Below are 17,786 nucleotides of genomic sequence, written 5' to 3' on the forward strand. Positions count from 1 at the left end.
GAACTCTATCTTCAGTATAAAGGACAACTCTCTATCCCCGCGCGTTTAGACGGGAGAGGCCGGCAAAATTTCAAAAAATGGTCATTTTGACCTTCCAAAACGGACTTTTTCCTACACAAGGAGAACGATGCGGCTCAGAGGCACGCCCTTTTAACTGTAGCATCCCGGCATCTTCCTTAATAATCACCGCTAAAATCCAGCAAATCCGTCGCACTTTTTTTTTGCCTTAATTTTTGGGTACCTAAAATATTTGAGTCTCTACTTCCGGAAATAATGGCCATACCGAGGAACGGCATGCGGCCCTGTATTCCCCCTTGACTTACTTCTTCCACGATAGCATCAAAATGGCAATCGCTAACACTTTCTGACTTTCGAGGAAAAAAGGGGAAGGGTTTAAACCACCCTTCCGCCGACATTCTTGCCGCAATAACTCCGCAGTACGTGTAGGCACAACAAAGCTGATGAGTGCGTTGTATACAGCTCCTCGAACTCTATCTTCAGTATAAAGGACAACTCTCTATCCCCGCGCGTTTAGACGGGAGAGGCCGGCAAAATTTCAAAAAATGGTCATTTTGACTTTCCAAAACAGACTTTTTTCTACACAAGGAGAACGAAGCGGCTCAGAGGCCTGACCTTTTAAGTGTAGCATCCCGGCATCTTCCTTAATAATCACCGCTAAAATCCAGGAAATCCGTCGCACTTTTGTTTTGCCTTAATTTTTGGGTACCTAAAATATTTGAGTCTCTAATTCCGGAAATAATGGCCATACCGAGGAACGGCATGCGGCCCTGTATTCCCCCTTCACTTACTTCTTCCACAATAGCATCAAAATGGCAATCGCTAACACTTTCTGATTTTCGAGGAAAAAAGGGGAAGGGTTTAAACCACCCTTCCGCCGACATTCTTGCCGCAATAACTCCGCAGTACGTGTAGTCACAACAAAGCTGATGAGTGCGTTGAATACAGCTCGTCGAACTCTATCTTCAGTATAAAGGACAACTCTCTATCCCCGCGCGTTTAGACGGGAGAGGCCGGCAAAATTTCAAAAAATGGTCATTTTGACCTTCCAAAACAGACTTTTTTCTACACAAGGAGAACGAAGCGGCTCAGAGGCCCGACCTTTTAAGTGTAGCATCCCGGCATCTTCCTTAATAATCACCGCTAAAATCCAGGAAATCCGTCGCACTTTTGTTTTGCCTTAATTTTTGGGTACCTAAAATATTTGAGTCTCTACTTCCGGAAATAATGGCCATACCGAGGAACGGCATGCGGCCCTGTATTCCCCCTTGACTTACTTCTTACACGATAGCATCAAAATGGCAATCGCTAACACTTTCTGATTTTCGAGAAAAAAAGGGGAAGGGTTTAAACCACCCTTCCGCCGACATTCTTGCCGCAATAACTCCGCAGTACTTGTAGTCACAACAAAGCTGATGAGTGCGTTGAATACAGCTCCTCGAACTCTATCTTCAGTATAAAGGACAACTCTCTATCCCCGCGCGTTTAGACGGGAGAGGCCGGCAAAATTTCAAAAAATGGTCATTTTGACCTTCCAAAACAGACTTTTTTCTACACAAGGAGAACGAAGCGGCTCAGAGGCCCGACCTTTTAAATGTAGCATCCCGGCATCTTCCTTAATTATCACCGCTAAAATCCAGGAAATCCGTCGCACTTTTTTTTTGCCTTAATTTTTGGGTACCTAAAATATTTGAGTCTCTAATTCCGGAAATAATGGCCATACCGAGGAACGGCTTGCGACCCTGTATTCCCTATTGATTTACTTCTTACACGATAGCATCAAAATGGCAATCGCGAACACTTTCTGATTTTCGAGAAAAAAAGGGGAAGGGTTTAAACCACCCTTCCGCCGACATTCTTGCCGCAATAACTCCGCAGTACGTGTAGTCACAACAAAGCTGATGAGTGCGTTGAATACAGCTCGTCGAACTCTATCTTCAGTATAAAGGACAACTCTCTATCCCCGCGCGTTTAGACGGGAGAGGCCGGCAAAATTTCAAAAAATGGTCATTTTGACCTTCCAAAACAGACTTTTTTCTACACAAGGAGAACGAAGCGGCTCAGAGGCCCGACCTTTTAAGTGTAGCATCCCGGCATCTTCCTTAATAATCACCGCTAAAATATAGGAAATCCGTCGCACTTTTTTTTTGCCTTAATTTTTGGGTACCTAAAATATTTGAGTCTCTAATTCCGGAAATAATGGCCATACCGAGGAACGGCATGCGGCCATGTATTCCCCCTTGACTTACTTCTTCCACGATAGCATCAAAATGGCAATCGCTAACACTTTCTGATTTTCGAGAAAAAAAGGGGAAGGGTTCAAACCACCCTTCCGCCGACATTCTTGCCGTAATAACTCCGCAGTACGTGTAGTCACAACAAAGCTGATGAGTGCGTTGAATACAGCTCGTCGAACTCTATCTTCAGTATAAAGGACAACTCTCTATCCCCGCGCGTTTAGACGGGAGAGGCCGGCAAATTTTCAAAAAATGGTCATTTTGACCTTCCAAAACAGACTTTTTTCTACACAAGGAGAACGAAGCGGCTCAGAGGCCCGACTTTTTAACTGTAGCATCCCGGCATCTTCCTTAATAATCACCGCTAAAATCCAGGAAATCCGTCGCACTTTTTTTTTGCCCTAATTTTTGGGTACCTAAAATATTTGAGTCTCTAATTCCGGAAATAATGGCCATACCGAGGAACGGCATGCGGCCCTGTATTCCTCCTTGACTTACTTCTTCCACGATAGCATCAAAATGGCAATCGCTAACACTTTCTGATTTTCGACAAAAAAAGGGGAAGGGTTTAAACCACCCTTCCGCCGACATTCTTGCCGCAATATCTCCGCAGTACGTGTAGTCACAACAAAGCTGATGAGTGCGTTGAATACAGCTCGTCGAACTCTATCTGTAGTATAAGGGACAACTCTCTATCCCCGCGCGTTTAGACGGGAGAGGCCGGCAAAATTTCAAAAAATGGTCATTTTGACCTTCCAAAACAGACTTTTTTCTACACAAGGAGAACGAAGCGGCTCAGAGGCCCGACCTTTTAACTGTAGCATCCCGGCATCTTCCTTAATAATCACCGCTAAAATCCAGGAAATCCGTCGCACTTTTTTTTTTTGCCTTAATTTTTGGGTACCTAAAATATTTGAGTCTCTACTTTCGGAAATAATGGCCATACCGAGGAACGGCATGCGGCCCTGTATTCCCCCTTGACTTACTTCTTACACGATAGCATCAAAATGGCAATCGCTAACACTTTCTGATTTTCGAGGAAAAAAGGGGAAGGTAAACCCTTCCGCCGACATTCTTGCCGCAATAACTCCGCAGTACGTGTAGTCACAACAAAGCTGATGAGTGCGTTGAATACAGCTCCTCGAACTCTATCTTCAGTATAAAGGACAACTCTCTATCCCCGCGCGTTTAGACGGGAGAGGCCGGCAAAATTAAAAAAAATGGTCATTTTGACCTTCCAAAACAGACTTTTTTCTACACAAGGAAAACGAAGCGGCTCAGAGGCCCGACCTTTTAACTGTAGCATCCCGGCATCTTCCATAATAATCACCGCTAAAATCCAGGAAATCCGTCGCACTTTTTTTTTGCCATAATTTTTGGGTACCTAAAATATTTGAGTCTCTAATTCCGGAAATAATGGCCATACCGAGGAACGGCATGCGGCCCTGTATTCCCCCTTGACTTACTTCTTCCACGATAGCATCAAAATGGCAATCGCTAACACTTTCTGATTTTCGAGAAAAAAAGGGGAAGGGTTTAAACCACCCTTCCGCCGACATTCTTGCCGCAATATCTCCGCAGTACGTGTAGTCACAACAAAGCTGATGATTGCGTTGAATACAGCTCGTCGAACTCTATCTTTAGTATAAAGGACAACTCTCTATCCCCGCGCGTTTGGACGGGAGAGGCCGGCAAAATTTCAAAAAATGGTCATTTTGACCTTCCAAAACAGACTTTTTTCTACACAAGGAGAACGAAGCGGCTCAGAGGCCCGACCTTTTAACTGTAGCATCTCGGCATCTTCCTTAATTATCACCGCTAAAATCCAGGAAATCCGTCGCACTTTTTTTTTGCCTTAATTTTTGGGTACCTAAAATATTTGAGTCTCTACTTCCGGAAATAATGGCCATACCGAGGAACGGCATGCGACCCTGTATTCCCTATTGATTTACTTCTTACACGATAGCATCAAAATGGCAATGGCGAACACTTTCTGATTTTCGAGAAAAAAAAGGGGAAGGGTTTGAACCACCCTTCCGCCGACATTCTTGCCGCAATAACTCCGCAGTACGTGTAGTCACAACAAAGCTGATGAGTGCGTTGAATACAGCTCGTCGAACTCTATCTTCAGTATAAAGGACAACTCTCTATTCCCGCGCGTTTAGACGGGAGAGGCCGGCAAAATTTCAAAAAATGGTCATTTTGACCTTCCAAAACGGACTTTTTCCTACACAAGGAGAACGAAGCGGCTCAGAGGCCCGCCCTTTTAACTGTAGCATCCCGGCATCTTCCTTAATAATCACCGCTAAAATCCAGGAAATCCGTCGCACTTTTTTTTTTTTGCCTTAATTTTTGGGTACCTAAAATATTTGAGTCTCTACTTCCGGAAATAATGGCCATACCGAGGAACGGCATGCGGCCCTGTATTCCCCCTTGACTTACTTCTTACACGATAGCATCAAAATGGCAATCGCTAACACTTTCTGATTTTCGAGAAAAAAAGGGGAAGGGTTTAAACCACCCTTCCGCCGACATTCTTGCCGCAATAACTCCGCAGTACGTGTAGTCACAACAAAGCTGATGAGTGCGTTGAATACAGCTCGTCGAACTCTATCTTCAGTATAAAGAACAACTCTCTATCCCCGGGCGTTTAGACGGGAGAGGCCGGCAAAATTAAAAAAATGGTCATTTTGACCTTCCAAAACAGACTTTTTTCTACACAAGGAAAACGATGCGGCTCAGAGGCCCGACCTTTTAACTGTAGCATCCCGGCATCTTCCATAATAATCACCGCTAAAATCCAGGAAATCCGTCGCACTTTTTTTTTGCCATAATTTTAGGGTACCTAAAATATTTGAGTCTCTAATTCCGGAAATAATGGCCATACCGAGGAACGGCATGCGACCCTGTATTCCCTATTGATTTACTTCTTATACGATAGCATCAAAATGGCAATCGCGAACTCTTTCTGATTTTCGAGAAAAAAAGGGGAAGGGTTTAAACCACCCTTCCGCCGACATTCTTGCCGCAATAACTCCGCAGTACGTGTAGTCACAACAAAGCTGATGAGTGCGTTGAATACAGCTCGTGGAACTCTATCTTCAGTATAAAGGACAACTCTCTATCCCCGCGCGTTTAGACGGGAGAGGCCGGCAAAATTTCAAAAAATGGTCATTTTGACCTTCCAAAACAGACTTTTTTCTACACAAGGAGAACGAAGCGGCTCAGAGGCCCGACCTTTTAAGTGTAGCATCCCGGCATCTTCCTTAATAATCACCGCTAAAATCCAGGAAATCCGTCGCACTTTTTTTTTGCCTTAATTTTTGGGTACCTAAAATATTTGAATCTCTAATTCCGGAAATAATGGCCATACCGAGGAACGGCATGCGGCCCTGTATTCCCCCTTGACTTACTTCTTCCACGATAGCATCAAAATGGCAATCGCTAACACTTTCTGATTTTCGAGAAAACCACCCTTCCGCCGACATTCTTGCCGCAATATCTCCGCAGTACGTGTAGTCACAACAAAGCTGATGAGTGCGTTGAATACAGCTCGTCGAACTCTATCTTTAGTATAAAGGACAACTCTCTATCCCCGCGCGTTTAGACGGGAGAGGCCGGCAAAATTTCAAAAAATGGTCATTTTGACCTTCCAAAACAGACTTTTTTCTACACAAGGAGAACGAAGCGGCTCAGAGGCCCGACCTTTTAACTGTAGCATCCCGGCATCTTCCTTAATAATCACCGCTAAAATCCAGGAAATCCGTCGCACTTTTTTTTTGCCTTAATTTTTGGGTACCTAAAATATTTGAGTCTCTACTTCCGGAAATAATGGCCATACCGAGGAACGGCATGCGACCCTGTATTCCCTATTGATTTACTTCTTACACGATAGCATCAAAATGGCAATGGCGAACACTTTCTGATTTTCGAGAAAAAATGGGGAAGGGTTTAAACCACCCTTCCGCCGACATTCTTGCCGCAATAACTCCGCAGTACGTGTAGTCACAACAAAGCTGATGAGTGCGTTGAATACAGCTCGTCGAACTCTATCTTCAGTATAAAGGACAACTCTCTATTCCCGCGCGTTTAGACGGGAGAGGCCGGCAAAATTTCAAAAAATGGTCATTTTGACCTTCCAAAACGGACTTTTTCCTACACAAGGAGAACGAAGCGGCTCAGAGGCCCGCCCTTTTAACTGTAGCATCCCGGCATCTTCCTTAATAATCACCGCTAAAATCCAGGAAATCCGTCGCACTTTTTTTTTTTGCCTTAATTTTTGGGTACCTAAAATATTTGAGTCTCTACTTCCGGAAATAATGGCCATACCGAGGAACGGCATGCGGCCCTGTATTCCCCCTTGACTTACTTCTTACACGATAGCATCAAAATGGCAATCGCTAACACTTTCTGATTTTCGAGAAAAAAAGGGGAAGGGTTTAAACCACCCTTCCGCCGACATTCTTGCCGCAATAACTCCGCAGTACGTGTAGTCACAACAAAGCTGATGAGTGCGTTGAATACAGCTCGTCGAACTCTATCTTCAGTATAAAGGACAACTCTCTATCCCCGCGCGTTTAGACGGGAGAGGCCGGCAAAATTAAAAAAAATGGTCATTTTGACCTTCCAAAACAGACTTTTTTCTACACAAGGAAAACGAAGCGGCTCAGAGGCCCGACCTTTTAACTGTAGCATCCCGGCATCTTCCATAATAATCACCGCTAAAATCCAGGAAATCCGTCGCACTTTTTTTTTACCATAATTTTTGGGTACCTAAAATATTTGAGTCTCTAATTCCGGAAATAATGGCCATACCGAGGAACGGCATGCGACCCTGTATTCCCTATTGATTTACTTCTTATACGATAGCATCAAAATGGCAATCGCGAACTCTTTCTGATTTTCGAGAAAAAAAGGGGAAGGGTTTAAACCACCCTTCCGCCGACATTCTTGCCGCAATAACTCCGCAGTACGTGTAGTCACATCAAAGCTGATGAGTGCGTTGAATACAGCTCGTCGAACTCTATCTTCAGTATAAAGGACAACTCTCTATCCCCGCGCGTTTAGACGGGAGAGGCCGGCAAAATTTCAAAAAATGGTCATTTTGACCTTCCAAAACGGACTTTTTCCTACACAAGGAGAACGAAGCGGCTCAGAGGCACGCCCTTTTAACTGTAGCATCCCGGCATCTTCCTTAATAATCACCGCTAAAATCCAGCAAATCCGTCGCACTTTTTTTTTTCCTTAATTTTTGGGTACCTAAAATATTTGAGTCTCTACTTCCGGAAATAATGGCCATACCGAGGAACGGCATGCGGCCCTGTATTCCCCCTTGACTTAATTCTTACACGATAGCATCAAAATGGCAATCGCTAACACTTTCTGATTTTCGAGGAAAAAAAGGGGAAGGGTTTAAACCACCCTTCCGCCGACATTCTTGCCGCAATAACTCCGCAGTACGTGTAGTCACAACAAAGCTGATGAGTGCGTTGAATACAGCTCGTGGAACTCTATCTTCAGTATAAAGGACAACTCTCTATCCCCGCGCGTTTAGACGGGAGAGGCCGGCAAAATTTCAAAAAATGGTCATTTTGACCTTCCAAAACAGACTTTTTTCTACACAAGGAGAACGAAGCGGCTCAGAGGCCCGACCTTTTAAGTGTAGCATCCCGGCATCTTCCTTAATAATCACCGCTAAAATCCATGAAATCCGTCGCACTTTTTTTTTGCCTTAATTTTTGGGTACCTAAAATATTTGAATCTCTAATTCCGGAAATAATGGCCATACCGAGGAACGGCATGCGGCCCTGTATTCCCCCTTGACTTACTTCTTCCACGATAGCATCAAAATGGCAATCGCTAACACTTTCTGATTTTCGAGAAAACCACCCTTCCGCCGACATTCTTGCCGCAATATCTCCGCAGTACGTGTAGTCACAACAAAGCTGATGAGTGCGTTGAATACAGCTCGTCGAACTCTATCTTTAGTATAAAGGACAACTCTCTATCCCCGCGCGTTTAGACGGGAGAGGCCGGCAAAATTTCAAAAAATGGTCATTTTGACCTTCCAAAACAGACTTTTTTCTACACAAGGAGAACGAAGCGGCTCAGAGGCCCGACCTTTTAACTGTAGCATCCCGGCATCTTCCTTAATAATCACCGCTAAAATCCAGGAAATCCGTCGCACTTTTTTTTTGCCTTAATTTTTGGGTACCTAAAATATTTGAGTCTCTACTTCCGGAAATAATGGCCATACCGAGGAACGGCATGCGACCCTGTATTCCCTATTGATTTACTTCTTACACGATAGCATCAAAATGGCAATGGCGAACACTTTCTGATTTTCGAGAAAAAAAGGGGAAGGGTTTAAACCACCCTTCCGCCGACATTCTTGCCGCAATAACTCCGCAGTACGTGTAGTCACAACAAAGCTGATGAGTGCGTTGAATACAGCTCGTCGAACTCTATCTTCAGTATAAAGGACAACTCTCTATTCCCGCGCGTTTAGACGGGAGAGGCCGGCAAAATTTCAAAAAATGGTCATTTTGACCTTCCAAAACGGACTTTTTCCTACACAAGGAGAACGAAGCGGCTCAGAGGCCCGCCCTTTTAACTGTAGCATCCCGGCATCTTCCTTAATAATCACCGCTAAAATCCAGGAAATCCGTCGCACTTTTTTTTTTTGCCTTAATTTTTGGGTACCTAAAATATTTGAGTCTCTACTTCCGGAAATAATGGCCATACCGAGGAACGGCATGCGGCCCTGTATTCCCCCTTGACTTACTTCTTACACGATAGCATCAAAATGGCAATCGCTAACACTTTCTGATTTTCGAGAAAAAAAGGGGAAGGGTTTAAACCACCCTTCCGCCGACATTCTTGCCGCAATAACTCCGCAGTACGTGTAGTCACATCAAAGCTGATGAGTGCGTTGAATACAGCTCGTCGAACTCTATCTTCAGTATAAAGGACAACTCTCTATCCCCGCGCGTTTAGACGGGAGAGGCCGGCAAAATTTCAAAAAATGGTCATTTTGACCTTCCAAAACGGACTTTTTCCTACACAAGGAGAACGAAGCGGCTCAGAGGCACGCCCTTTTAACTGTAGCATCCCGGCATCTTCCTTAATAATCACCGCTAAAATCCAGCAAATCCGTCGCACTTTTTTTTTTCCTTAATTTTTGGGTACCTAAAATATTTGAGTCTCTACTTCCGGAAATAATGGCCATACCGAGGAACGGCATGCGGCCCTGTATTCCCCCTTGACTTACTTCTTACACGATAGCATCAAAATGGCAATCGCTAACACTTTCTGATTTTTGAGGAAAAAAGGGGAAGGGTTTAAACCACCCTTCCGCCGACATTCTTGCCGCAATAACTCCGCAGTACGTGTAGTCACAACAAAGCTGATGAGTGCGTTGAATACAGCTCCTCGAACTCTATCTTCAGTATAAAGGACAACTCTCTATCCCCGCGCGTTTAGACGGGAGAGGCCGGCAAAATTTCAAAAAATGGTCATTTTGACCTTCCAAAACAGACTTTTTTCTACACAAGGAAAACGAAGCGGCTCAGAGGCCCGACCTTTTAAATGTAGCATCCCGGCATCTTCCTTAATAATCACCGCTAAAATCCAGGAAATCCGTCGCACTTTTTTTTTGCCTTAATTTTTGGGTACCTAAAATATTTGAGTCTCTAATTCCGGAAATAATGGCCATACCGAGGAACGGCATGCGACCCTGTATTCCCTATTGATTTACTTCTTACACGATAGCATCAAAATGGCAATCGCGAACACTTTCTGATTTTCGAGAAAAAAAGGGGAAGGGTTTAAACCACCCTTCCGCCGACATTCTTGCCGCAATAACTCCGCAGTACGTGTAGTCACAACAAAGCTGATGAGTGCGTTGAATACTGCTCGTCGAACTCTATCTTCAGTATAAAGGACAACTCTCTATTCCCGCGCGTTTAGACGGGAGAGGCCGGCAAAATTTCAAAAAATGGTCATTTTGACCTTCCAAAACGGACTTTTTCCTACACAAGGAGAACGAAGCGGCTCAGAGGCCCGCCCTTTTAACTGTAGCATCCCGGCATCTTCCTTAATAATCACCGCTAAAATCCAGGAAATCCGTCGCACTTTTTTTTTTTGCCTTAATTTTTGGGTACCTAAAATATTTGAGTCTCTACTTCCGGAAATAATGGCCATACCGAGGAACGGCATGCGGCCCTGTATTCCCCCTTGACTTACTTCTTACACGATAGCATCAAAATGGCAATCGCTAACACTTTCTGATTTTCGAGAAAAAAAGGGGAAGGGTTTAAACCACCCTTCCGCCGACATTCTTGCCGCAATAACTCCGCAGTACGTGTAGTCACAACAAAGCTGATGAGTGCGTTGAATACAGCTCGTCGAACTCTATCTTCAGTATAAAGGACAACTCTCTATCCCCGCGCGTTTAGACGGGAGAGGCCGGCAAAATTAAAAAAAATGGTCATTTTGACCTTCCAAAACAGACTTTTTTCTACACAAGGAAAACGAAGCGGCTCAGAGGCCCGACCTTTTAACTGTAGCATCCCGGCATCTTCCATAATAATCACCGCTAAAATCCAGGAAATCCGTCGCACTTTTTTTTTACCATAATTTTTGGGTACCTAAAATATTTGAGTCTCTAATTCCGGAAATAATGGCCATACCGAGGAACGGCATGCGACCCTGTATTCCCTATTGATTTACTTCTTATACGATAGCATCAAAATGGCAATCGCGAACTCTTTCTGATTTTCGAGAAAAAAAGGGGAAGGGTTTAAACCACCCTTCCGCCGACATTCTTGCCGCAATAACTCCGCAGTACGTGTAGTCACATCAAAGCTGATGAGTGCGTTGAATACAGCTCGTCGAACTCTATCTTCAGTATAAAGGACAACTCTCTATCCCCGCGCGTTTAGACGGGAGAGGCCGGCAAAATTTCAAAAAATGGTCATTTTGACCTTCCAAAACGGACTTTTTCCTACACAAGGAGAACGAAGCGGCTCAGAGGCACGCCCTTTTAACTGTAGCATCCCGGCATCTTCCTTAATAATCACCGCTAAAATCCAGCAAATCCGTCGCACTTTTTTTTTTCCTTAATTTTTGGGTACCTAAAATATTTGAGTCTCTACTTCCGGAAATAATGGCCATACCGAGGAACGGCATGCGGCCCTGTATTCCCCCTTGACTTACTTCTTACACGATAGCATCAAAATGGCAATCGCTAACACTTTCTGATTTTTGAGGAAAAAAGGGGAAGGGTTTAAACCACCCTTCCGCCGACATTCTTGCCGCAATAACTCCGCAGTACGTGTAGTCACAACAAAGCTGATGAGTGCGTTGAATACAGCTCCTCGAACTCTATCTTCAGTATAAAGGACAACTCTCTATCCCCGCGCGTTTAGACGGGAGAGGCCGGCAAAATTTCAAAAAATGGTCATTTTGACCTTCCAAAACAGACTTTTTTCTACACAAGGAAAACGAAGCGGCTCAGAGGCCCGACCTTTTAAATGTAGCATCCCGGCATCTTCCTTAATAATCACCGCTAAAATCCAGGAAATCCGTCGCACTTTTTTTTTGCCTTAATTTTTGGGTACCTAAAATATTTGAGTCTCTAATTCCGGAAATAATGGCCATACCGAGGAACGGCATGCGACCCTGTATTCCCTATTGATTTACTTCTTACACGATAGCATCAAAATGGCAATCGCGAACACTTTCTGATTTTCGAGAAAAAAAGGGGAAGGGTTTAAACCACCCTTCCGCCGACATTCTTGCCGCAATAACTCCGCAGTACGTGTAGTCACAACAAAGCTGATGAGTGCGTTGAATACAGCTCGTCGAACTCTATCTTCAGTATAAAGGACAACTCTCTATCCCCGCGCGTTTAGACGGGAGAGGCCGGCAAAATTTCAAAAAATGGTCATTTTGACCTTCCAAAACAGACTTTTTTCTACACAAGGAGAACGAAGCGGCTCAGAGGCCCGACCTTTTAAATGTAGCATCCCGGCATCTTCCTTAATTATCACCGCTAAAATCCAGGAAATCCGTCGCACTTTTTTTTTGCCTTAATTTTTGGGTACCTAAAATATTTGAGTCTCTAATTCCGGAAATAATGGCCATACCGAGGAACGGCATGCGACCCTGTATTCCATATTGATTTACTTCTTACACGATAGCATCAAAATGGCAATCGCGAACACTTTCTGATTTTCGAGAAAAAAAGGGGAAGGGTTTAAACCACCCTTCCGCCGACATTCTTGCCGCAATAACTCCGCAGTACTTGTAGTCACAACAAAGCTGATGAGTGCGTTGAATACAGCTCCTCGAACTCTATCTTCAGTATAAAGGACAACTCTCTATCCCCGCGCGTTTAGACGGGAGAGGCCGGCAAAATTTCAAAAAATGGTCATTTTGACCTTCCAAAACGGACTTTTTCCTACACAAGGAGAACGAAGCGGCTCAGAGGCCCGACCTTTTAAATGTAGCATCCCGGCATCTTCCTTAATTATCACCGCTAAAATCCAGGAAATCCGTCGCACTTTTTTTTTGCCTTAATTTTTGGGTACCTAAAATATTTGAGTCTCTACTTCCGGAAATAATGGCCATACCGAGGAACGGCATGCGACCCTGTATTCCATATTGATTTACTTCTTACACGATAGCATCAAAATGGCAATCGCGAACACTTTCTGATTTTCGAGAAAAAAAGGGGAAGGGTTTAAACCACCCTTCCGCCGACATTCTTGCCGCAATAACTCCGCAGTACGTGTAGTCACAACAAAGCTGATGAGTGCGTTGAATACAGCTCCTCGAACTCTATCTTCAGTATAAAGGACAACTCTCTATCCCCGCGCGTTTAGACGGGAGAGGCCGGCAAAATTTCAAAAAATGGTCATTTTGACCTTCCAAAACAGACTTTTTTCTACACAAGGAGAACGAAGCGGCTCAGAGGCCCGACCTTTTAAGTGTAGCATCCCGGCATCTTCCTTAATAATCACCGCTAAAATCCAGGAAATCCGTCGCACTTATTTTTTGCCTTAATTTTTGGGTACCTAAAATATTTGAGTCTCTAATTCCGGAAATAATGGCCATACCGAGGAACGGCATGCGGCCCTGTATTCCCCCTTGACTTACTTCTTCCACGATAGCATCAAAATGGCAATCGCTAACACTTTCTGATTTTCGAGAAAAAAAGGGGAAGGGTTTAAACCACCCTTCCGCCGACATTCTTGCCGCAATATCTCCGCAGTACGTGTAGTCACAACAAAGCTGATGAGTGCGTTGAATACAGCTCGTCGAACTCTATCTTTAGTATAAAGGACAACTCTCTATCCCCGCGCGTTTAGACGGGAGAGGCCGGCAAAATTTCAAAAAATGGTCATTTTGACCTTCCAAAACAGACTTTTTTCTACACAAGGAGAACGAAGCGGCTCAGAGGCCCGACCTTTTAACTGTAGCATCCCGGCATCTTCCTTAATAATCACCGCTAAAATCCAGGAAATCCGTCGCACTTTTTTTTTGCCTTAATTTTTGGGTACCTAAAATATTTGAGTCTCTACTTCCGGAAATAATGGCCATACCGAGGAACGGCATGCGACCCTGTATTCCCTATTGATTTACTTCTTACACGATAGCATCAAAATGGCAATCGCGAACACCACCCTTCCGCCGACATTCTTGCCGCAATAACTCCGCAGTACGTGTAGTCACAACAAAGCTGATGAGTGCGTTGAATACAGCTCGTCGAACTCTATCTTCAGTATAAAGGACAACTCTCTATTCCCGCGCGTTTAGACGGGAGAGGCCGGCAAAATTTCAAAAAATGGTCATTTTGACCTTCCAAAACGGACTTTTTCCTACACAAGGAGAACGAAGCGGCTCAGAGGCCCGCCCTTTTAACTGTAGCATCCCGGCATCTTCCTTAATAATCACCGCTAAAATCCAGGAAATCCGTCGCACTTTTTTTTTTTGCCTTAATTTTTGGGTACCTAAAATATTTGAGTCTCTACTTCCGGAAATAATGGCCATACCGAGGAACGGCATGCGGCCCTGTATTCCCCCTTGACTTACTTCTTACACGATAGCATCAAAATGGCAATCGCTAACACTTTCTGATTTTCGAGAAAAAAAGGGGAAGGGTTTAAACCACCCTTCCGCCGACATTCTTGCCGCAATAACTCCGCAGTACGTGTAGTCACAACAAAGCTGATGAGTGCGTTGAATACAGCTCGTCGAACTCTATCTTCAGTATAAAGGACAACTCTCTATCCCCGCGCGTTTAGACGGGAGAGGCCGGCAAAATTAAAAAAAATGGTCATTTTGACCTTCCAAAACAGACTTTTTTCTACACAAGGAAAACGAAGCGGCTCAGAGGCCCGACCTTTTAACTGTAGCATCCCGGCATCTTCCATAATAATCACCGCTAAAATCCAGGAAATCCGTCGCACTTTTTTTTTGCCATAATTTTTGGGTACCTAAAATATTTGAGTCTCTAATTCCGGAAATAATGGCCATACCGAGGAACGGCATGCGACCCTGTATTCCCTATTGATTTACTTCTTATACGATAGCATCAAAATGGCAATCGCGAACTCTTTCTGATTTTCGAGAAAAAAAGGGGAAGGGTTTAAACCACCCTTCCGCCGACATTCTTGCCCCAATAACTCCGCAGTACGTGTAGTCACAACAAAGCTGATGAGTGCGTTGAATACAGCTCGTCGAACTCTATCTTCAGTATAAAGGACAACTCTCTATCCCCGCGCGTTTAGACGGGAGAGGCCGGCAAAATTTCAAAAAATGGTCATTTTGACCTTCCAAAACGGACTTTTTCCTACACAAGGAGAACGAAGCGGCTCAGAGGCACGCCCTTTTAACTGTAGCATCCCGGCATCTTCCTTAATAATCACCGCTAAAATCCAGCAAATCCGTCGCACTTTTTTTTTTCCTTAATTTTTGGGTACCTAAAATATTTGAGTCTCTACTTCCGGAAATAATGGCCATACCGAGGAACGGCATGCGGCCCTGTATTCCCCCTTGACTTACTTCTTACACGATAGCATCAAAATGGCAATCGCTAACACTTTCTGATTTTTGAGGAAAAAAGGGGAAGGGTTTAAACCACCCTTCCGCCGACATTCTTGCCGCAATAACTCCGCAGTACGTGTAGTCACAACAAAGCTGATGAGTGCGTTGAATACAGCTCCTCGAACTCTATCTTCAGTATAAAGGACAACTCTCTATCCCCGCGCGTTTAGACGGGAGAGGCCGGCAAAATTTCAAAAAATGGTCATTTTGACCTTCCAAAACAGACTTTTTTCTACACAAGGAAAACGAAGCGGCTCAGAGGCCCGAACTTTTAAATGTAGCATCCCGGCATCTTCCTTAATAATCACCGCTAAAATCCAGGAAATCCGTCGCACTTTTTTTTTGCCTTAATTTTTGGGTACCTAAAATATTTGAGTCTCTAATTCCGGAAATAATGGCCATACCGAGGAACGGCATGCGACCCTGTATTCCCTATTGATTTACTTCTTACACGATAGCATCAAAATGGCAATCGCGAACTCTTTCTGATTTTCGAGAAAAAAAGGGGAAGGGTTTAAACCACCCTTCCGCCGACATTCTTGCCGCAATAACTCCGCAGTACGTGTAGTCACATCAAAGCTGATGAGTGCGTTGAATACAGCTCGTCGAACTCTATCTTCAGTATAAAGGACAACTCTCTATCCCCGCGCGTTTAGACGGGAGAGGCCGGCAAAATTTCAAAAAATGGTCATTTTGACCTTCCAAAACGGACTTTTTCCTACACAAGGAGAACGAAGCGGCTCAGAGGCACGCCCTTTTAACTGTAGCATCCCGGCATCTTCCTTAATAATCACCGCTAAAATCCAGCAAATCCGTCGCACTTTTTTTTTTCCTTAATTTTTGGGTACCTAAAATATTTGAGTCTCTACTTCCGGAAATAATGGCCATACCGAGGAACGGCATGCGGCCCTGTATTCCCCCTTGACTTACTTCTTACACGATAGCATCAAAATGGCAATCGCTAACACTTTCTGATTTTTGAGGAAAAAAGGGGAAGGGTTTAAACCACCCTTCCGCCGACATTCTTGCCGCAATAACTCCGCAGTACGTGTAGTCACAACAAAGCTGATGAGTGCGTTGAATACAGCTCCTCGAACTCTATCTTCAGTATAAAGGACAACTCTCTATCCCCGCGCGTTTAGACGGGAGAGGCCGGCAAAATTTCAAAAAATGGTCATTTTGACCTTCCAAAACAGACTTTTTTCTACACAAGGAAAACGAAGCGGCTCAGAGGCCCGACCTTTTAAATGTAGCATCCCGGCATCTTCCTTAATAATCACCGCTAAAATCCAGGAAATCCGTCGCACTTTTTTTTTGCCTTAATTTTTGGGTACCTAAAATATTTGAGTCTCTAATTCCGGAAATAATGGCCATACCGAGGAACGGCATGCGACCCTGTATTCCCTATTGATTTACTTCTTACACGATAGCATCAAAATGGCAATCGCGAACACTTTCTGATTTTCGAGAAAAAAAGGGGAAGGGTTTAAACCACCCTTCCGCCGACATTCTTGCCGCAATAACTCCGCAGTACATGTAGTCACAACAAAGCTGATGAGTGCGTTGAATACAGCTCGTCGAACTCTATCTTCAGTATAAAGGACAACTCTCTATCCCCGCGCGTTTAGACGGGAGAGGCCGGCAAAATTTCAAAAAATGGTCATTTTGACCTTCCAAAACAGACTTTTTTCTACACAAGGAGAACGAAGCGGCTCAGAGGCCCGACCTTTTAAATGTAGCATCCCGGCATCTTCCTTAATTATCACCGCTAAAATCCAGGAAATCCGTCGCACTTTTTTTTTGCCTTAATTTTTGGGTACCTAAAATATTTGAGTCTCTAATTCCGGAAATAATGGCCATACCGAGGAACGGCATGCGACCCTGTATTCCATATTGATTTACTTCTTACACGATAGCATCAAAATGGCAATCGCGAACACTTTCTGATTTTCGAGAAAAAAAGGGGAAGGGTTTAAACCACCCTTCCGCCGACATTCTTGCCGCAATAACTCCGCAGTACTTGTAGTCACAACAAAGCTGATGAGTGCGTTGAATACAGCTCCTCGAACTCTATCTTCAGTATAAAGGACAACTCTCTATCCCCGCGCGTTTAGACGGGAGAGGCCGGCAAAATTTCAAAAAATGGTCATTTTGACCTTCCAAAACGGACTTTTTCCTACACAAGGAGAACGAAGCGGCTCAGAGGCCCGACCTTTTAAATGTAGCATCCCGGCATCTTCCTTAATTATCACCGCTAAAATCCAGGAAATCCGTCGCACTTTTTTTTTGCCTTAATTTTTGGGTACCTAAAATATTTGAGTCTCTACTTCCGGAAATAATGGCCATACCGAGGAACGGCATGCGACCCTGTATTCCATATTGATTTACTTCTTACACGATAGCATCAAAATGGCAATCGCG

This window comes from Periplaneta americana, chromosome 1, assembly GCF_040183065.1.
Source record: "Periplaneta americana isolate PAMFEO1 chromosome 1, P.americana_PAMFEO1_priV1, whole genome shotgun sequence".
NCBI lineage: Eukaryota > Metazoa > Arthropoda > Insecta > Blattodea > Blattidae > Periplaneta > Periplaneta americana.